Raw genomic sequence first — 24,340 nt, 5'->3', positions numbered from 1 at the left:
TTAAGTAAAAAAAATAAAAAATAAAATAAACTTTGAATATTCTAGAAGATGAAAACTTTATTGATGCTAAGTCTACTTCCGTACCCATGGAAACTAATTTGAGGATGAGTGCTTCAGATGGTAAGCTACTTCCTGACCCAACTAGCTATAGAAGTATGATTAGGAGATTGATGTATCTCACAATCTCACAGCCCGACATCACCTATACTGTCTCCACCCTCAGTCAGTTTCTTTCTCACCCTACCACTACACACCAAGATGCATTGCACAACCTTCTTAGATACTTAAAGGGCACAACTGGTCAAGGGTTGCTTTTCTCAGCCAAATATGATTTGAAGCTTATGGCATATGCTGATGCAGATTTGGCTGGTTGTCTTGACATGAGAAAGAGTGTGACTGGCTACTGCGTGTTCATAGTGGACTCCTTGGTGTCTTGGAGATTTAAGAAGCATCACACAATCTCCTTGTTGTGACTCATAATCTGCTATCTATAACACCCTACCACACAGAGCTTTATGCTTAAGTCATAAGACAGAGGTGGTGAGGTATTACGACCTCTAAAAGTAAAATTATATATATAATAATAGTGAAAAAGATTTTTAACTAGGAGCCATTGAAGAAATAGGTAAAGCAAAATTGTTAAATTGAAAAGCGCAATACTCGCGAATGCGATAACGTAAGCAAAACGAGGTAAAAGATAAACTAACACGGATATATATATATATATATATATATAGTGGAGATAATGAGAATCTATATAAATACATATGCCCAAAATAAAACCCCAAGAGATAAGGATCTTCGCTAAATCAAAAGCTTCCAGCATGGCTCAGCGAGGAGCCTCACGTTCTGCATCTGAAAATTACAAAATCCGCATGGGTGAGAACCGGAGGTTCTCAGCATGGTAACAGTGCCCACATATCTTACATATAATGTCTTGGGAAAGCCGAAGGCAATCCTAGAACTTCCAATAGATAAATAAAGCTTATAAACATATCTAAACCATGAAAGTAAGAGGCAACTAGCAAAGGGTATTCGGTCTATCTAAAACTCCCCTTTCTAACTCCTCTGAACCTCCCAATCGCCATGGGAACCAGTTATTACAAACGCAGTTATTATAGACAAGGAAATCACAGGCAGAAAGTATATACAGCAGATAAACAATTAGCAAGTAGTTATGCAATCAATTAGGCATTCCAAACAAAACACACCAAACAAACATATAGATGCATATGATGCATGCCTGTCCTAGTGGTTGATGAGTCTCATCTGTCAGTTATAAAGCCAACCCGACAAGTCCTGGTAGCTAATCATTGGATTGTCCTTCTGTCGTGCATCCCCAACTCGAGTAATACTCAATCATAATCATAATCATATAATACCCTCACTGGTGTTTATCCACGGGGGCGAGCTCATATGGAACTTTCATAGTGTTTGGCCACACTTATAACATAGGCTCAGCAGAGTATCGAGTCTCAACCTAGAGCACGTGGTGGCTAGCCACTGCTTTTACCTAGGGAAACTCGTATCTCTGATATTTGGAAGTGCAACAACCACATTATCAATCAATAAGCATATATACATTCATACTCAGCCATAATTCAATATTAATACAGCCATTCGGCTCATAACATAATCCACAACCAGCCATAATTCATTATCACATACAGCCATTTGGCTCATATCATACACAACACTTCTATCATCATCCTCAGTAACTCATACAATCATCAGTGATCATGATTCATCATAAATTTCCCTTTACTTCATCCATAAGTTACCACCTCACAGCCCTAATTATGCTTCATTACCCAAAACCTACGTATCAGGAATTAAACAAGAGAAAACAGGGGCTCGCGTACGCGACGAGCATAGCTCATAGCATATGCTCGTGTCTCGTGCCCCTTCTCACGTACGCACCCTGACAAAGCTGGACTTCTCGCGTATGCATTACTGGTTTGCGTACGCGAGCTCCTCTACCCGAATTGATTGCTCGCGTGGCGTGCCATGTGGTCGCGTACGAAACCAAGAAAATACCACTCTAGCATACGCGACACACACCCTGCATACGCGAGTCCTCGAGGCCATAGCCATTGGTTGCGTCGTGTGTGTCCCTCGCATACGCATACATAGCAGAAGTTTGAAAAGCTACTAAGTCCAAAATTTTCAGTTTTTTCGTACCAAACTTTGATTGAGCATAACTTCTTCATTTTAAAACATTTTCCTCCCATTCTTTAAACGGCGTAAATATCTCGAACCAAATTTTATTTCTAAATAAGTTTGACACAAATCAGGGTTTCGGTGACCAGGTTATGCTCCCTCAAAGTTGGACCAAAATCACAATTTTCAAAAAACTTGCAAACCTCCACTTTCAAAACATACAACTTCCAAATCCTTTTAAAACCAACCCAAACTTACCAATTCAGCATCACCCATCTACCCATTTCCTCATACAAACCAACACCTACCAATTACTTTCATTTTCATTAATTTCAAGTTCAATATTTCATTTTCAAACACCATACCAGATAAACATTATTCCATACCTCAACTCCAACAATATTCAATTTAATCAACTACTATACATACAAATCAACATCATTTTCATCGTCAACATTGTACCAACCACAATTCAATCTCACTAACCATTAAACATACACCTAGGCATGCATATCACACATACAAAATTCCATCAAAACCTCCAAAATCACTAACCACATACATAATAACACAATTCATCTTAACAAAATCAATGCATCAACTAGCCAATTCCAATCCTGGGGTCTATAGCCTAAGTTTTCACATTACATTACATTTTAGATACGAGAAACTGAAACCATACCTTGGCCGATTCTCCGCTCAACTTGGAACACTCTCAATTCGCTTATCCTCAAGCTTCCAAGGCCTCAACACCACACCAACAGATTTTTCCAACATATAGCTCCACTTCCAAGCTTCTCATAACCTCAATCAAGCTCCAATATACATATATATACTACCTACTCCACAATACCACATTCAAACATAATAACTTAATACCCATACACAATAAATCAAGAATTCCACAAGGGTTGAGAATTTTTACCGTACTCATAGACCAAAGAGGTAAGACTAAGCGTTTCCTTCAAGTTAATTGGATCTTATAACATCAAAGAACTCAAAATCTCAACACTTTTACCCAATAATTTCGAAATCAAGGGCTGGGAAGACAAGCAAGAAAATGTGGCTTACTGATAAACTCCAATTTTGTGGTTTATCTTGTGTTGATTTTAGGGGATTTTATCAACTTTTCTCACATTTATTCAATGAAATAGTATGCTTTTGTAATTCTCCCTTAATTTGTGCTTAAGTGTAAAAACATGCTTTTTAGGCCTTTAATTTGCTAATTTTAATTCACCTTTGATTTTACTAGATGCCTTGATGTGTTTGTTGAGTGATTTCAGATTCATAAGACAAGTATTGGATGGAAGAAGTGAAGAGAAAAGCATGCAAAGTGGAGAATTCATGAAGAAATGAGCATTTGGAGAAATGAGGGCCACGTGCACGCGTCATCCACGTGTACGCGTGAATTGAAGATTTGCAAGCCACGTGTATGCGTCACCCACGCGTACCCGTGTGTAGGAGTTTTGGCCAGCGACGCGCACGCGTCATCCACGCATACGCGTGACGCTCGGCACATGACTCACTTAAAGTGAATTCGCTGGGGGCAATTTCTGAGCTGCCCAGGCCCAAATCTAACTCATTCCTAAGACTATTTCATGCAGAATTCAAGATTGGGCAAAGGGGGAGCAATTAATTGTAGATTAGGAAGCATGTAGTTAGTTTTCTAGAGAGAGAAGCTCCCTCTTCTTTCTAGAATTAGGTTAGGATTAGGTCAAATTCTTTTAGATCTAGGTTTAATTCCTTGTTTTTATCTTGTCTTTTTTACAATTCTTTGTTGTATTGTCTTGATTTTCCTATTTCCTCTAATTTCTTATTTTGGCCATTTTTATGTTGATGCACTATTGTTGGATTTGGATTTCCTTTTAATGCAATTCATGTTTTTATATTCCCTTGTTGTTTAATTGAGTTATTGTTAATTCCTTGCAATTGGGTAGTTGTAGATTTCATTAATGAGCACTTTGTTGGATTTAGCTTTCTTCTAATACAATTTCATATTTGATGTTCTTTTATTGTTAATTGAGTTGTTGTTATTGTTTCCTTACAATTGGGTAGTTGTAGATTTACATTTCCTTGCAATTTATTATGCTTTCCTTTTATGCCTTCCAAGTGTTTGACAAAATGCTTGGTTGGATGTTAGAGTAGATTTTTGAGTATTCTTGGCTTGAAAAGAGGAATTAGGAAATCTTGAGTCATTAAGACCCAACTTATGTTGGTGATATAGAGTTGTTAGCTAGTATTATTTCCATTGACTCTAACCTCTTGCTAATCCAATTAGTGAGTTGATTAGGACTTTTGGATTGAGATTAGCTAGTCTTATTTGACTTTCTCCCAATGTGAAGATAACATTATACCTTCTTCCATTGTTGGAGATGACGAAATAGGATAAATTTTTGTTAATTATTGTTATTAGTAACTAGGATAGAAAGTCTATATTCTCAATCCTTGCTATGAATGTCTCTCTTTATTAATTGCTTTCTTTAATTGTTTGCTTTACTTTTCTTGGAATTTACTTTTTTGCTCCTTTTATAAATCAAACCCTTTGTTCCTTCATAGCCAATAATTGACCAATTCATTGTAATTCCTTGTGAGACAACCCGAGGTTTAAATACTTCAGTTAATTTTTATTGGGGTTTGTACTTGTGACAACTAAATTAAACTTTGATTGAGCATTGCTTGTCGGTTAGGAACTATACTTGCAACGAAGTTATTTTCTCTAACCGAGAATAAATTTTTAGCCAACGGTTATGCTCTTTCACTTACCTCTTACACAACCTTGTGGGCTTTGTAGAGCTTGACGCGATGGTCACGTGGCTGCAAACGGTGCGGCGGTTGGAGTTCTGGATCAAAAGTTATGGTGGATTGAACAAAGAGCAATAGTTTGAACTTTGAGAGAGTTCTTCCCCCTTTTCTAGCTGTGTTTCAGCGTGTTTTAAGTGCCAAGACGGGAGAAGAGTGTTGTTATATTTAGTTGGGATGAGTTGGGTTAGGCCTTGGGCCCAAGACGGGCCTAGTTTGCCCGGTTTGGTCCACTCGGCCCAATCTTGGGCTAAATTCTTTAAAATTAGTATCAAAATTCTTGTTTTAATTTTCTCTGTCACATTAAACTATAAAATTTTATTTTTTAACTTTCTAGAATAAATTTTAATTTGTGTGTAAATTATTCATTAATTAACTGGGTTTTACATTCTACCCACCTAAATAGGAATTTTTCCCACAAAATTCGAATTCAATTACCTGAGAATAGATGTGGGTAGTCTGTTCGCATTTCCGAATAATGTTCCTAAGTATGCTCCTCAATGCAGGCCCAACTCCATGCAACTTTAACTAACGCAACTTCTTTTCCGCATAACTGCTTAATACTTGTGTCGTCAATCCTGACCGGAGTTACCTGGAGTGTCAAATCTTTCTTTAACTGGATCGATTCAGGTTCTAACACATTGCTAGTATCAGGAATATATTTCCGAAGCTGTGACACATGAAATACATTGTGCAGGTTCGAAACGTGAGGTGGTAGAACTATCCGATATGCCACCGGTCCAACCTGCTCGAGAATCTGAAACGGATCAATATATCAAGGATTCAACTTCTTCATTTTAATCGCTCTACATACTCCTATTATTGGAGTAACCTTGATAAAAACATGATCTCCTTCCTCAAATTCCAAGGGCTTTTGCCTCTGATCGGCGTAACTTTTCTAACGGCTCTGAGCAGTGAGCATCCTCTCTCAGATTTTCTTGACTTGTTCAGTAGTTTCAGCTATCATCTTGGGTACCAAAAAGCTTTTCTCCCCAGCTTTATACCAGCATAGCGGAGATTAACACTTCCTCCCATATAGAGCCTCATGGTTTTTCGTGACCCATGCATTAGCATAGAACTCTTGCACCATTAAGATCCCAATCTCTTGGATGGGATTTGTTAGGACTTCCCAACCTCTTCTCCAGATTTCATGTTGGATCTCCGGATACTCATTCTTCTTAAGCCTAAAGGGGACCTCAGGGATCACCTTTTTCTTTGCTACTACTTCATAGAAGTGGTCTTGGTGGGCTTTGGTGATGAATCTCTCCATCTCCCAAGATTCAAAGGTGGCAGCTACGGCCCTTCCCTTCTTCTTTCTAGAGGGTTCTCTGACCTTAGGTATCATAAATGGGAATTGAAAGCAAAAAAGAAGGCTTTTCGAACACCAAACTTAAAAAATTTGCTCATCCTCGAGCAAAAATAAACAAAAGAGAAGAATGGAGTAGAAGAAGATGAAAATAGATGGAGATGGAGGGAGAAGAGCAATTCGGCCAAGTGAGGGCTCAAGGTATATGAGTAGTGTGTGGGATAAGTGGTATGAGGGAGGTAATTATAGGGAGGTTGCGGAATGAATGGGGGGTATAGGTAGGAAAGTTTGAATTTTAGTGGGCGAGGGTTGGTGGGAGTTATGATGGTTTTAGGAAAGAGGTATAGATGTGATTGGTTGAGGGTTTATAGGGAAGAGTGTGATGGGAAAGTGTGAAAGGAAGAGAGAAGAAGGTGGGGTAGGTGAAGATGCTGTGGGACCCACTGGTCCTGAGAGGCTAGGGAATTCAAATTCCCTGCTCCTCTTATGGGCGTTGAACGTCCAGCTCATGCTCCTGGCTGGCGTTCAACGCCAGGTCTGTGCCTCTGTTGGGGCGTTGAATGCCCAGGGTCTCCCCCCTGACTGGCATTCAATGCCAGCTTCAGGCTCCCTGGCTAGCGTTCAACGCCAGCAATGCTGCTCTTCATGGGCGTTGAACGCCCACTCTAGCCTCCCTGGCTGGCGTTCAATGCCAGCAAGGTCTCTGCTCCAGGGTGTTCTATTTCTCGCTCTGACTGTTTTGATTTCTGTTCTAACTACTGCACACGATCACAAACTTAAAGAAAACATGAAAATTAAACTGAAATAGCTTAAATAAACTTAAAGAAAAATAAGAAAACATTAATTATTGATGGGTTGCCTCCCATCAAGAGCTTCTTTAATGTCATTAGCTTGATGGACAGCTCCTTTCAAGGAGGAAGGTAGTCATAAAGGATTAAACTCTTACTCCTTACTGGGAGCGTCCTTCTTGTGCTCTCATGGATTAGCTTAATACGCTCAAGAGACAGGCTCTTATTCATTGCATGAGGCAGAGTTGGACTTGTAGCAATATGCTGGTGACCTTTATTGCCATTTCCCTCTTCCATGGTGAATATTATGATGAGATAAGTGAATATTACCATCTTCTATGGTGAGAAGCCTTCAGTAGGGATATTTTTGTTTTTCCAACCACTAGGAATCTTTCTTTTGGGGCCTTCCTCCTTGGTGGATAGTGTACATCCAACACCAAACTTACGTTTGGTCTTAGGAGGGATCGAATTGGTTTCAATCAAGGGGGAGGCTTGAATGATGAATCCTTTATGCAAGTGCCTCCCATGTCCGGGGGTAATAGAGGGTGAACAACATCGAACACCATCCAGTCCTCATGCAAGGTAATCCTTGTTTCTTGTGCCTCTTAGATTTCCAGCTTCTTCATCACAGATGAAGGTATCAGATTTAAACTCAAGCTAAGATCATACAGGGCCTTGTCAAAAGTGATCTTTCTAATAGGACATAGGAGCTGAAAGCTCCCTATGTCTGGCATCTTCCTTGGTAGTTCATTCTGGACTAAAGCATTGCACTCTTTGGTCAGTACCACAGTCTCATCTTTTGGTTATGTTTACAAGCCTAGGAAAGGTAGCTCTTGAGGCTCTTTCACCTCTGCAAGGGCAAGCTCTGTGGTGATCACAGGCTCCTCTTACACGCCCAGAGAAGAATCAACTTGAGGTTCTTTCTCTTCTGTAGGGGCGTGCTTAATGGCATTCTCAGGATCCTCCTGGTCCTTGATTGCCTTCAGTCCCTCAGTAGCAGGCTCTTGAGGTTCGATGTCCTTGGTAAAGACTACTGTCCCACCTTCTTTTAAGGTCTCCTTCCCAGAGAGTATCAACCTTTCTGTGAAAGTCCTATAGGGATGCACCTCCTCAAACAACTCAATAAGAGGAATATTACCCTGCTCAGGTGTCCACTGGTCGTGGGTGTGAATATCTCCTTGAGGATAGTTACCACTCATATCACTAGGAGTATTATAAATCTCAGCAGGGGGTGCGGCTACAGTCTCCATGTCTAGAACTTCTGTTCTAACTGGGGTCTCCTCACAGGAGTATAAGTACTGGTTGTTGGCAGCTATCTCAATGAGCTCATCTTCCTCTTCGTGTGTCTCTATAAAGTACAGAGAACCGCCTGCAAAGTGATCTACTGTCTTCTTGGCTATCTCAGAGATGGCTTCATAGAAGATGATTGTCTTGCCTTATCCTGAGAACATATGGGGAGGGTAATTCCTGAACATCAGCTTGTACCTCTCCCAAGCATCATGGAGAGACTCACTCTCCTTCTGCTTGAAGGTCTGAACATCTGTCACCAGCTTAGTTAATCTCTGTGAGGGAGAGAACTTGTTCAGGAATTCATTAATAACCTTATCCCAGGTGTTCACACTTCCTCTGAGTTCCATATGCCACCATTCATTTGCTTGAGCACTCAGAGCAAATGAAAAGAGTTTTAGTCTGGGAACTTCAGGGTCCACTCCATTAGCCTCTACAGTGTCACAGAACTGCAGAAAGTCGAAGATGAACCTACTAGGGTCTTCCTGTGGGTGTCCATGAAACTGGTACATTTGTCGTAACAGTAGGATCTGGTCTAGGTTAACCTTAAAGTCATCTGAGTCAATAGGAGTGTCAAATGTATAGGAACCCAGAAGTCTCCCTATTCGTGTATTCCCATTTGGATCCATAGTGACTTCGGTGTTCCTGCATACATAAACAGGAGACAAAGAAAAATGGGAGTCTCTATGTCACAGTATAGGGAGCTCCCAGTGAGATATCTAAAAGAAATAGAAGAGTGAAGATAGAGAGAAGAGAAGAAGAATTTGAATAAGGGGGGTAGAGAATTCAAAAATTAGAAGTAAAAAGAGAAATAGGAAACAAAGATATTTTAATTCTACTTTCTCTTTTTATTTATTACTTAAAAATTGAAAACAAGAAGCAAATTAAGAATTAAGATAACTAATTAATTAAAAAGATTTGAAAATTAAAGTGTGATTTTCAAAAAAGAAGAGAGAGAAATAGAAGAGGAGTTTTCAAAAATAGAAGAGAGAGGAATTAGTTAGGAAGTTTTGAAAAAGAAGAAAGAGAAAACAAGTAACTAATTAAGAAAGATTTGAAAATAAGATAAGATAGAAAATTTGAAAAAGATTTGATTTTGAAATTTGAAACTTGAATCTTGAATTTTGAATTTTAAATTTTAAAATTTGAAATTTGAAAATTGAAATCTAATTCAGATGAGATAAGAATTTGAAAAGTGAAATTTAAAATTTGAATTTAAAACAAGATAAGATAAATATTTGAAAAAGATTTGAATTTTAAATTTTAAAAGCAAGATAAGATAAGATAGAATCACAATTAAAAGAAAATATTTGAAAAAGATAAGATTTTGAAATTTGATTTTTGAAACTAAGATAAGATAAGATAATGATTTTGAAATTAAAATTGGAATCTTTTTTGAAATTTTCGAAAACATTGATTAAAAGTAGAAAAGATATTTTTTTGATTTTTTTATTAATGAAGAAAGAAAAAAATAACTAAATGACACCAAACTTAAAATTTTTAGATCTAAAGACACTAAGTTTCGAAAATTTTAAAGAAAAACACCTAAAGACACCAAGCTTAATAATTTTAAAGATCAAAACAATAAGAAAAATAAGAACAACTTCAAGACCAAGAAGAACACCAAGAACAAACTCGAAAAATTCAAAGCAACTAAAGAACATACAATGGACACCAAACTTAAGATTTGACACTAGACTCAAACAAAAGACACTATTTTTGAAAGTTATTTGGAAAAAGACTCAAGAAAGTTCGAACTCTAACAAGAACAAGAACAAAAGACTCAAACAAAAGATAAAGATTAATAAAGAAAAGAAAAGATTTTTGAAAAATTTTTGATTTTTTTCTGAAAAAGAAAATAAAAGACTCAAACAAAATTAAAAACAATACCTAATCTAAGCAACAAGATAATCCGTTAGTTTGTTCAAACTCAAACAATCCCCAATAACGGCGCCAAAAACTTGGTGTGCAGAATTTAACTTCGCACAGCTGAACCAGCAAGTGCACTGGGTTGTCCAAGTAATACCTGAGGTAAATCAAGGTCGATCCCACGAGAATTGTCGGCTTGGATCAAACAGTGCATATCAACCTGAGACGGCATATTACCTAGATTTCCACTAACATTAGATAGGCACTCATGTAGATAAACTTAATCTATGATCAATTAGAAAATTAGTTGTTAGTTAGTAAGAGTTGCACAACTGCCATGTAGATATCTATCTATGTTATAAATATAAAGATAACTAAAAGATTTAATTAGCTTGTAGTTTCACCAATTGATACCCTCTAAGCTTGTCTTTTCTTATTCTTCTACTCTCTCTGCAAGCGCATTCTTAATCTTCTTCTCCCTCTGTTCCTCTTTCCAATGTATTCTTCACATATTCAAATTGACATTTTTAATCTATTTATTTAGATAGGATGAATTTTCACCAAGTGAGGTGGCATATATACTCCCATTTTTCACCACTAGAAATATCTATAAGCAAAAATTCATATTAAGAAATAAAGCATCACACATATTAAAACCACCAAGTTAACTTTATATACATTTTTATTTTTGCATAATTAACACACTATATATTATCAATTTAATTACAATAAGAATCTTTAATTATTCATAATCTTCATTTAAATCTCCATGTAAGAAAGCAGTGTTTGCATCCAATTGCTTGATATGCCATTACTTTACTGCTACTAAAGCCAAGACAATTCTTAAGCTTAACGTGTGAACAACTGAACTGAAGGTGTCTATGAAATCAACTCCTTCGATTTGTGTAAAGCCTTTGCGACTAATTTAGCCTTGTATCATTCAATGGTCCCATCAGGGTAGAATTTGATTCTAAACACCCACTTACAACTTATGGCTCTCTTGCCAACAGGGAGTGTTATGATTTTCCAAGTGTGATTTCTCTTCAGTACCTCCAGTTCACTTTGTATTGCTTCTTTCTAGCATGGGTGAGCAATAACTTGCTCATGGTCACTAGGAATAACATTTGAAGAAACGACCAAAGAAAATTCTCTATGTTTTGTACTAAGTGCATAATAAGATATGACATATGACATTGGATACTTACAAAGAAAATTGGTAGTAGTGCTATTTATGTTGTATTGATAGCCATTGAGGTAATTTGGTATCTTTCTGATTCTAACAGACCTTCTAACAATATTTGAGTGAAAATTGGGTGCAAGTGATTCATGATGAATGTTGGATGCATTTGGTGTATGAGAATTTGTAGAATGTGATGTGCTCTGAGGTGCAGTAGTAACTGCAGAGTTTTGTTGTGGTGAATTTTGTTGTGTTAATAGCTGATCTATAATGGATGCATTATGATGTATGTGGTGATGTGAATTTGGCGTATGTATGTCATGTGATGAATGTATAAATGAGTTGTTTGTGTGGTATGAGTCATAGGTAAACGAGTCAAAATTTTGTTAAAATATCTATGCTTATTGAATGAGTTTAGTGTTTGATGTGTTTTGGTTATTATTTGGTTCATGTTTTGAGGTAGAGTATGAAAAGTAATTTTTATGGAAGGGTAAAGTATATTTTTTATCCCTAAAGTTTGAGAAAAGTTTTAAAAATACCCCTAAGTTTTATTTTGTTTCAATTTTATCTTAAAAGTTTTCGATTTGCATCAACTATACCCCTGACGGCTAATTTTTTAAAAAATTTAAGATCAATTCAACAACAATTTCATAAGAGCAATCCTCAACACAATCAAATAAAGTATGATTTTCATGTACTATTGTGAGATTGGTCTTAAATTTTTTGAAAATTTAGCCGTTGAGGGTATATTTTATGCAAATAAAAAACTTATGAAACAAAATTGAAACAAAATAAAACTTAAGGATATTTTTGAAACTTTTGTCAAACTTCAAAAATAAAAAGTATACTTTACCCTTCATAGAAAATAACATTTTTGGATGTGAATTTATTATGGATTTTACATCTACGAGAGTGAACCCTTTAGTCCCTTAATTGAGGCCTAAGAAAGCATTTTTTTCCTCTCAGGTCCAATTTTGTTCTGGAATTTGTAAGGATTGATGCATATGCTAGACATCTAAATACCTTTAGATTGGATAAATATGGTAGTTTGTTAAAAATGGTCTTAAAAGGAGATTTATTTTTCACTAGGATAGATATTGATTAGGTGCACAACATGTTTAACAACAAAACTCCAAAAGTATGGATGAATGAAATAACAATGCTCTTGCCATCCCCCAAAATATGTTGGTGTTTTCTCTCTACTATTCTATTTTGCTGTAGAGTTTCAACACAAGATGTATGCTAAATTATGCCATGAGATGCATGGTATGATTTTAAGAGAAATTCAGGGCCATTATAAGTCCTTGTGCACTTTATAATTTTATCAAATTGAGTTTGACCATTACAATTAAATCTTAAACAAGTTCAGATGTCTTAGACTTTGCTTTCATGCAATGAATCCAACTGTACCTACTTTTGTCATCAATAATAGTTACAAAGTACTTGTGGTCGTGGATGGAAGGTGCTGATGTGGGACACTAGATATCAAGATGTAACAAGTCAAAATAGCTTAGAAATTCAGAATTGCTATACGAAAATGGTAATTGTTTTTGCTTTGCCAAGTGGAAAGAAGAATTACATTGATTTATTTGTTCATTACAATTGATGAAAGGATGAGTTTTATGTATTATTTCTATATATGCTAGGGAATATGACCTAATCTAGTATGCCATAAAGCATTTATGATGATGGATGAATGTATGCAAGCTACAGAATTGTCATCAGTAGTGACAGTTGCTATGAATACAAATGATGAGTGCTGTGAATTGTGTGTGAAATCATTTTTGTGAGCTGCAGAACAGAAAGATGGCCTATCCAATGTATAGAGACCATTAGCACATTTAGTTACTCCAATCCTTTTCAAAGTAGCTTGGTCCTGAATCTCATAGAATTTGTCATCTATAAGCATATTGCACTTTAATTTGCTGGTGAATTTTGATACATATATTAGTTTGAAATCAAATTTTGGAATGAAAAGCATATTTGAAAGATACAATTGATTGGAGAATCTGATAGTGCCAATGATGCTACTAGTATGGCTACTATCAGGCATTCTGACAATCATGGGACTAATTTCTTGGTATGATTGAAAATCATCTAAATTGGAAGTGACACGGTTAGTTATCCCTATGTCTATGACCCAAAGGTGAAATTTGAGAGTAACAAAAGATGAAATGTTGCTACTATATTTTTAAAATGACAATTTTACCTTGATTTAATGGAGTATTTTACCTTGACTTAATTTTACCTTGAGGTTGTTGCGGAGCCTCTTGTCCTTTGAGAAACAAAAGAATTGCTTTCTTTTAGTGTGAAGAGAGTTTTTATAGCTTGTAGAATCATTAACTTCCTTTTGGATGTTGCCTAAGTTGCTTTGGCAGAAATCATCAATTTTCTTCTCAAGTGAGGTAGCAAACCATGCTTTTTATAGTGGCCTGAGTTGTCACAGAATGTCACTACATTCTGCTTCCTCGTCCTCTTCTAGTGGCCACGTATCTTCCTCTTCCTCTCCCTCTATTTCTTTCATCATTTTTCTGCATGGATTTATTAAAGAAAATATTAGATTCATTACTCTCAGTGAGTTATCATTCTTTTTGTGTCAGCATGGAGAAGGTAATATCAACTTCAAGTGTAGGATTCATAAGCATTAGTTATGATATGAGATTGGCATACTCGTCATTGAGGCCTCTTAAAAATCTTGTTGTGTAAGCTTCATGTCTGTGATTATGTTCAATCCATATGAGCATATAGAAGTGCAATTTGTGCAATCAAGAATTGGTCTAAAATTTTTTAAATATTTTCAAATGGACTTCAATTTTGTGCAATAAGTTGTAATAGTAGCATCTTCTTATTTTAATTGAAATAATTCTTCCTGCAATTTTGCCACCGGAAACTTGTCACGTTGATAGTATCTATGTCTCAATTTCTTTCAAAATTTTGAATCATTTTTGTTTCATATTACACTTCCTAAAATTTAAGAACTTAATGAAAGTGTTATCCATGACACTAAGTAAGTGTTACATTTTCCCCAAATTTTGAAAAGTGTATCATCTTCATTCGGCCTTGTGATCGATCCATCAATACTAGAGCTTGTTCTTTGATTTCAAGGCCAGTAGCATAGCTTTACTCCAAGAACTGTAGTTGCTTCTAATTAAAGTAATTAGAATGAGAGAATTACTAGGACTTTCACTTGGATGAAGAAAATAGGAACTTGCTAGATCTTACATCGCATGAACTGAGTTTCTTGCTATCTGAGCCTGAATTGTTGACATTTGACTTAAGAAATTTACAATTTATTGAGCATCCATCACATTGAAATTCGATGATTGAGTATTTTCCATCGTGAATTGAGAATTTAAGAAATCAAGAAAATGATTTTTGAAAATGAAAAAAGATGAAGGAAAATTAATAGAAACAGTTTCACAATGAAGAAAGAAAGGAAATGGAGTTCAAGAACATAGCTGATGAATCAAAGAATCTGTTTTAATTTCAGATTCAGATCTTCTACTCTCGGTCTCGTTGATCGAAGCAATAATCTCTCTTCCATTTTCACTGACCATGTAAAAATTCATAAAATAGAGGATTAAGCTCTCATCAAACTCTGTTGTGTAAGAGGGTGAAGAAATCAAGCTTCATTTATGGTGAAGCAAGAAGAGAAGCAAATGAGATAAGAGAGTGACAGAAGGAAAATTGGATCTAGAGAGTTGAAAAGGCAAAAATGCTCAACTAATAAGATTATTAGTTTCACAAGATGTTTATGTACAAACTGCATACAGTGAAAAGAGTGAGTAAAATGAGTGAGTAACTAAACTATTTTTTAACTAATAACTTTTTCACCTAACATTCCTAATTTCTATCAATAAACACGCCATAAATTCAACAGCTAAAATGTTGGGTATGTCTAAAATGAGCACAACAATTATGTGCTTATTGAATATGTCACATTTATATAAACCATTAGATTTTATTAGATGAAAATCAAAGGTTAATATAAAAGAAGTGCATTGATAGACTCTAATAAATACATAATATCCTAATACATAAATAAATGCTTTAAATAACAATACTTTAATACACAATACTTTAAAGAGGTAAATACCAAATCGGTACCGAAAAGATTCTGGCGCTGACAAAATAGTACCTGACTTTTGTTATTGACAAAATAATCCCTAAAAGATTTGAAAATTTGACAAGCGTGTCCCCGAGCTCGTCGGAGTAAATCTCCGGCAAGCACAATGCTGACATGACCACCATATTCTGGTGACCTGGCAAACCATCCCCCAGACCCTAATCCCTTCCTCCCAACGCAGACTCCCCCTCCATCTCCCTCCCAATCGTAGCCCTCCCCCTACCCAATGCAACCCCCTCCCTCTTCCTCCCATCGCAGCCCCCTTTCCTCTCCCTCCCCATCACAACCCCCTTCCCCAACGCACATTCTCCCCTCCTTCTCCCTCCCCATCACAGCTCCCTCCCCAAAGCATACGTCCCCTCCTTCCCTCAACACCACCACTCGCAGCAACAATCACCTCAACATCAACAACAAGCAATAACAACAACAACAACCCCAATACACATTTCACTCTCCCTCTTCATCACAGCAACAATCTCAATAGCAACAGCAAACTCAACTGCAAGAGCACCATCAAGGACCACCGCCACCACCATTAGAGCCACAACAAGGCCTGGAATAGCTGCATCTTCTCAGCTCCTCAGTCTTTCTCTCTTTTTCTCTTTATATTTATATATGCATGTTACGTGTTTGTGTAAATGTCTTTGTGTGTGTCTGAATGGATATTGTTATTATTATTGTTATGGTCCTCCGAGAAGAGAAGGAAGGAAGGAGGGAAAAGAGAGAAGGAAGAATAAGCAAGGTTAGGTTCTGAATGTGCAGGTTCTTCTGTTGGTTCTGTTTGAAATTTTTTATGTTGTTGTTTCTGCTGTTATTGTTGCTTTTGCTACTGCAATTAGGGAGGCAGAGGAAAAGGAGAGTGTGCATTGGGGAGAGGGTTGTGATGAAGAGGGAGAGGGAAGGGGGCTGCGATTGGGAAGGAGTGTGCATTGGGTAGGGGAAGGGCTGCGATGGAGAGAGAGAGGGGGGGGGAGAGGGAAGGAGGGCTGCAATGGGAGGGAGATGGAGGGGGAGTCTGCGTTGGGAGCAAGGGATTAGGGTTTGGGGGATGGTTTGCCAGGCCACTAGAATATGGTGGTCATGTCAGAATTGTGCTTGCCGGAGATTTGCTCCGGCGAGCTCGGGAGCGCGCTTGTCAAATTTTAAAATTTTTTAGGGACTATTTTGTCAATAATAAAAGTCAGGTACTATTTTGTCAGCGCCAGAATCTTTCGGGTACTAATTTGATATTTACCTCTACTTTAAATGACAACAGAATCTTTTATTCTTAAATAATTAAATATAAAATATATAAATATAAAAAAATATGAGTATTCTTTATTCATTAAGATTAAATATTATGTAAAAGCTTTTTATAATATTAAAAAATTATATTAAAATAATATTTTAAACTGTAACATAAAAATATAAAATAATTAAAATTTTATTTTATATTATTTGAAAAATAATTAGATTATTATATTCCAAATTTATTAACTAACTACTTTTGTTAAAAATATTATTATATAATCTAATTTTTCATTAAAATATTTTAAAAATATTTAAAATATTATATATAATACATGAAAATATTAACTTTTTCATTTTTTTTAATTTTTTAGGAAAAACAGAATAAATAATATAATTCTAAATACATGTCTATCACATTACATATTTACTTATATTAGTAAGACATAAACAAATCAAACTTACGCAATTAAAAATATTAAAACTGTATATAAAATCAAGCTATTGTAGAAATTTAATCATATAAATATACTGCTTTCTTTTATACCTTTTCCAAAATAATATATATACTATATACTATCTGAATTAAAATACAGATCAATTATTATATATAATTATATCTATATATATGGATTTGTCTAAAAAATTAAAAAAATAAAAAAAAAGTTAATATTTCTATGTATTATATATATAATTTTTTTAACAAATTTTATTTTTACAAATATTTTGATAAAAAATTATATTATATAATAATATATTTAACAAAGTAATTACTTAATAATTTTTAAATATAATAATCTAATTATTTATTTAGTAATATAAAATAAATCTTAATTATTTTTTATTTTAAATTATATTGTAGCTTAAAATATTATTTTATTATATTTTTTCATATTATAAAATTTTTTTTACGTAATAATTAATCGTAACGAATAAAAAATACTTATATTTTTTGTATTTATCTATTTTATATTTTTTAGAATAACAAACTTCCACCTTTATATAATAAAATATGTGATAATCTTCTTATATATATATATATATATATATATGCTATGTAACACCCTAACTTTTAGCACCTCATGATCGTACCAAAAGCTCAGGCGTTACTTATCTCTAAACCTGTTTATTATATAATATCTTTATTTAATATTGAACTTTCGTGAATACGAATTGATACTTTAATTAAGAACTCGAAAGGAGACTTTATTTAAATCACTTAACCATAAAAGTATATATTCACATTTAATTATTATAAAGTTATCAAACCCTACCTCCGAAGGTTGATACTTTAATTAAATCCTTTATTGATACTTTAATTACGAATCTCAAGAAATCCAATGCCGAAGGTTGGAGGTTCCATGATTTCTCATTCTCTCTCACGACCTTTCTTTCTTTTTCTTTCTTATGGCGTTAAAATGAATGAATGATGAGTTGTCAAGGTTATTAACTAAAGGGGTTTGGGTGTCGTGGCATTAAGCTGTTGAATCAGCAGTTCAAGTTATAAATATCTTAAACGGATAATTATAAAAATTGGATATATTAAAACACAAATAATAATATATATGAGTTACTAATATAAATGACATTAACAACATAATAATAAAAGATATACGGTGAAGTATTAGCAAAGCTACGTTCAGCAAGAAGTACCGATATTTACTCATATCAGCGGATATCGAACTCGATAATAATATTATTAACTAAATGTTATTTTTAAATTAAAAATATCAATTACTTAAATTAAAAAAAAATATATATATATATATATATAATTTTTATTATTTATAAATTAATAAAATTATATTTTTATTTATGTAAAATATTTTATCATAATAAAAAAATATATATAATCTGAATTTAATTAAATTCAAATAATTATAAAATTAATTTAATTACTTATAATAAAATAATTTTTCAAATAAAAAACTTCAATTTATAAAATAAATTATAACTTATTTATATTTATATTTTAAAAAATGTGAGCCGTTACATGTTATCTATTAAACTTTTTTATATATAAAATAATTATAATAATATAATAATATTAAAATCAGATAACATATTAAATTTGTTACATTAAAATTAAAAAATTATATATTTTACTCTTGGATTTAACAAAATATATTTTTAATAAATTATATATGATAAAAAATATTTTGTGAAAGATATTTGTAGGCTTTTTTATTGATATATACATGGAAAATTCTTTATTTCCCATAATACGCACGGATGAAAACTCCTCCCAAATTGCGCATCGCCAATTTGCAACCCTCACTCACGAAATGAAAATAGGCACCATTTCATGTAAGGTTGCCACGAAATGAATGCTAGCATCTGACACACTCCATGCCAAGCTCACCAACCACGAAATGGAGCATTTCAAGGCTGACACACACGAAGTGATATAGAACAGTGGATATGTCATGAATTTATGAATATCTGAGATCATGCAACCTATTTATTAATCAACTACAATCATTAAAAAATAAAAAATATTATTTATGTTCAGTAATTTTTTAATTAAAATTAGTTTCACAATAAAATTGATTAACTCAAGATGATAAACCATTAACAACTCCTTTAATATTATATTCGATTGATTGGTCAAGGGTCCTGTCGGATGGTGATCAGGGATGGATCCACTCATGTGGGTGTGGGGGCAAGCGCCCCCACTACAATTTGAAATTTTATTGAGTAGTATATAATAATAATATTTATTTGCCCCCACTAAATTATTAAATTTGACTCCACAATAATTTTTTATTCAACTTTCGGCACTTGATAGCCAATTTAAAAACTTCATATTAGATGTCCATTATAATGATCAATTTTTAAATTTAAATAAGATTGATGTTCTTTTTTAAAGATCGACTCGAAAGAATATTATCTATTCATTTGTGTTTCTTCTTTTAAAATTAGCTTTAGTTTTTTTCATAATAATTACACTAATTGAATGAACTTTTTCAACTATAAATATCATCAAGAGCTAATTTGTATGAAAGTTGAGTTTTAAATAATTGTTTAACGACATATACAAAAAAAAGATATTTTAATTATATTGTCAATGTTTCAAAATATGAAATATAAAAAATTAAATTTTAAATTATATGTTATTATTTAAATTACTATTTTAGTATTTTAATTTGTAATTAGATATTTTAAAACCTAATCATATTTTACAATAACAAAATATAATTATAACAACAATTATGCTACGTATACATAAAATAATGACTTGTACAGAATAAATCTTAAAATATAAATTTTAAAATACAAAATATATATTAAAAATAAGTTAAATGATATATGTATTTATATACAAATTTATAATAGATAATTTGATAGCTAATTTTTTATGTAAACATAATATTTTTATTATAAAAATTATTATAACGTTATATATATTTTGTCACCACTATCAAAATTTTTTGAATCCGTCTCTGATGGTGATGGTAATGAGGACCTTGAACCATCCAAAACTACTCATTTCAAAAACTATTGTGTAAGATAAGCCCCACGTACCACACATTGCTTGTTCAGATTGGCACAATTTGAACCGGACCACAACAAAATAAATGACGGGTTTAATATCTATTATAAGCGTTAGGTAACAGACAGTGGCACTTGACTGATAAATGTTATTTTTTTAAAGAAATTTTTTTTGTTTGAATTAAAATCTCAGCATAAATGACTAAATGTTAATTCTTGTTGTTAATAAATTTTTATTATTATAATTATTGTCTTCAAAATTCAAACTCTATATATCAGCTTCTAAGATTTCAGCTAAATCATAGCATCCAGTCTTCATACTCTTTCTTCTCTCAATTTTAATTTTTTTTCTCTATGTTAGTTACACTTTTAGTCCTACGTAGGTCAACCATTTATAATAAAATTGTATAATATAATAATATAAGTTTGTACTATATAATATTTTTTATTATCATTAAAAATTTGATTCAAAATAATAAAATTATATAATATAAAATTGTACTATTTAGTATTTTTTTATTATAATTGATGATTTGATTTCAAATAATAGTTATATAATGTAATAAAATTATATAATATAATTTCAGTCATGGAATGGGCCAACTCGTGTGTGCCGCCAGTGAGTTAGCCACTTCGTGTGTGTCAGCCTTAAAGTACTTCATTTCGTGGCTGGTGAGTTTGGCATGGCGTGTGTCAGATGGCAGCATCCATTTCGTAGTCACTTTGCATGAAATGGTGCCTATTTCCATTTCGTGGGTGAGGATTGCAAATTGGCCATGCGCAATTTGAGAGGAGTTTTCATCCGTACGTATTATGGGAAATAAAAAATTTTCCATGCATATATCAATAAAAAATTCGACATTTGTATACCAATTTCTCATATATAAAATTCTGGTCGAGTTAGAAAATAAAAAATTTAACTAAAAAAATAAAAAATATTTGAAAATAATAAAAAATAAAAAATGATTTTATTATAAATATATAATTATAAATATTATATTTAACTTTAAAAAATAATTTTAAATTATTATCCACTTAATATTACCACAAAATAAATTTGAATAAGAAAAACTAGATGAGAGAGTCATGAGGTGGCATATACATATTAGAAAGTGTAAAGAATAAAAGAATATATACCAATCTTATATCAGTCATAATTACATATACACATATATATATATATATATGTAGTTGATACATATTCTTTATTTAATCTTTCTAAAAAATAATAAAAAATAATATTTTTATGTATTATATATAATATTTTAAATAAACTATATTTTGACAAATATTTGATAAAAAATTATATTATATAATAATATTTTTAACAAAAATAGTTAGTTAATAAATATTGAATATAATAATCTAATTATTTATTAAGTAATATAAAATAAAATTTAATTATTTTATATTTTTATGTTACAGTTTAAAATATTATTTTAGTATAAGTTTTTTAATATTATAGAAATTTTTTTGCATAATAATTAATTTTAATGAATAAAAAATATTTATATTTTTTTTTGTATTTATATATTTTATATTTTTAATTATGTAAGTTTGATTAGTTTAGGTCTTACCAGTATAAGTAAATATATAATTTGATAGGCATATATTTAGAATTATATTATTTATTTTGTTTTTCTAAAAAATTGAAAAAATTGTAAAATTTAATATTTTCATATATATTATATATAATATTTTAAATAAATTATATTTTAAAAATATTTTGATGAAAATTATATTATGTAATAATATCTTTAGCAAAAATAGTTAGGTAATAAATTTTTAATATAATAATCTAATTATTTATCAAGTAATATAAAAGAAAATTTTAATTATTTTATATTTTTATGTTACAGTTTAAAATATCATTTTAATATAATTTTTTAATATTATAAAATTTTTTGGCGTAATAATTAGTCTTAATGATTAAAAAATACTTATATATTTTATATTTATATATTTTATATTTAATTATTTAAGAATAAAAGATCCTGTTGCCATTTAAAGTATTGTGTATTAAAGTATTGTCATTTAAAGTATTTATTTATGTACTAGAATATTTTGTATTTATTAGAATTCATCAATGCTCTTCTTTTACATTAGTCTTTGATTTTGATATAATAAAATCTAATAATCTATATAAATGTGACACATTCAATAAACATATAATTGTTGTGCTCATTTTAGATATATCCTAAGATGTCTATTCATGTTAAAAAATCTATTAAATAAAATGACAGTTATATTTTGGCCACCAAACTACTATTAAAATTACCAATGATTTTATTTAAAATTAGTAAAGTTTTTAAAAACTAAATCACTGCACAATTTTTTTTGAGAAAATAATGTTTTTATTCCCATATTCTGCTATTATTATTATATTAGATCATGCGGCAAATTAAATTGTTAGATTGTGCAGCATTTAGCACGTTTAAAAACAAAAGTAGTAAAGTCACCAAAAAAAAAAACAAAAGTAGTAAACAGTAATCTGTATTAATAGATAAGCGTGCAAAACATTTCAATGTCAATTACTTATTGTCGTGATGATAAAAAATAAATAACCATTTAGATTATATGTCATAAGAACATTGTTGTTTTATTATAAAAAGGTCTCACTTCTATAACGAAAATCTAATTGATGATCTACATATAATTATTAGAGAATAAATTATAAAAAAATATAATAATAGGTGTTACGGTTGATTTAGAAAATAAAATAAAATAATTATACATAGTAAAAGTAATAATATGTTTTAAAATTTAAATGAAAGGATGGACATATATTAAGTATAAGAAAAAAAAAACAAAAGATAATAGATAAAAAATATATAGAGAGTAGAGAGTACACCGAGAGAAATTGAAGAAGATAACATGGAGAAAAAAAAAACTCACATTTCACAATATTTTACTTTTTGCCTCTCTCACTTTTTGTTACTCTTTTCCACTAATTAGTAGTTCCTTGCAGTTGTGTGTCTCTTCCCAATATGGCTCCTCTTCTAACCATTTTGCCTTTTCTACTTGTATCAATACTCCCTCCGTTGAAATAACCTTGTCCTCAAGGTCAAAGGAAGGACATTGTAGTTTGAAATCTTCATACGGCTCCCAGGTAGCTTCTTCGGCCATCATAAATTGCCATTGTATCAGGACTTCCTTCTGCCATCTATGCTTGACCATTCGGTGCTCCAGTATCAAATGGGGTTGGTGACGCATGAGCATCTTTTTTTTATTTTTTATTTATTTTAGATATAAATTTATTGAGTTTTAATTAGATTTTAGTGTTTGAAGCCTATTTGGATGCTACTTTGAGGTGCTTTAGTATTTTAATTATTTCAGCTGAAGTTTGGATAGGTTTGGTAGAGTTTGTGTGCAAGAAAAGAGAACAATTTTGAATCTACCAAGCTGGCACTAAATGCGGACTTGGGTGTTTAGTGCCAGCTGCCTTGCAACACGTGCCGAATCTCTGCCACCAGGGGCGCTAAACACCAATCTTGGCGTTTAGCGCAAGCAAGTCAGAGACAAAGAAGGACTCACTGCCATCAGGGGCGCTAAACGCCAAACCCGACGTTTAGCGCCAGGAAGCCAGAATTGAAATTAAAATTTCTGCCTGTAACAGTCCAGGCCACCCGCTAGCACGATATTATTGTATGGTCCCACATTGGTTGGGGAGGGGAACGAAGCATGCCTTATAAGGGTGTGGATACCTCTCCCTAGCATGATGCATTTTGACGAGTGAGTGTGGGGGCTTCGGTTATCATCCCTATTGTCAAAGGCAAAACCGTGAGGCCTTGTGTGCCAAAGCAGATAATATCGTTCTAGCGGGTGGTCTGGGCTGTTACAGATGGTATCAGAGGCGAAGCCCGAATTGATGTGCCAGCGAGGGCGCTGGGCTCCCTTAGGGGGGTGGATTGTAAGGTCCCACATCGGTTGGGGAGGCGAACGAAGAATGCCTTATAAGGGTGTGGATACCTCTCCCTAGCATGACGCGTTTTGACGAGTGAGTGTGGGGAGCTTTGGCTGTCATCCCTATCGTTAAAGGCAAAACCGTGAGGCCTTGTGTGCCAAAGTGAATAATATCGTGCTAGCAGGTGGTCTGGGCTGTTACACTG

The sequence above is a fragment of the Arachis ipaensis genome, chromosome B8, assembly GCF_059453495.1.
Source record: "Arachis ipaensis isolate K30076 ecotype BB chromosome B8, ASM5945349v1, whole genome shotgun sequence".
In the NCBI taxonomy this organism is placed as follows: Eukaryota; Viridiplantae; Streptophyta; class Magnoliopsida; order Fabales; family Fabaceae; genus Arachis; species Arachis ipaensis.
This window is presented reverse-complemented; position numbering follows the sequence as displayed.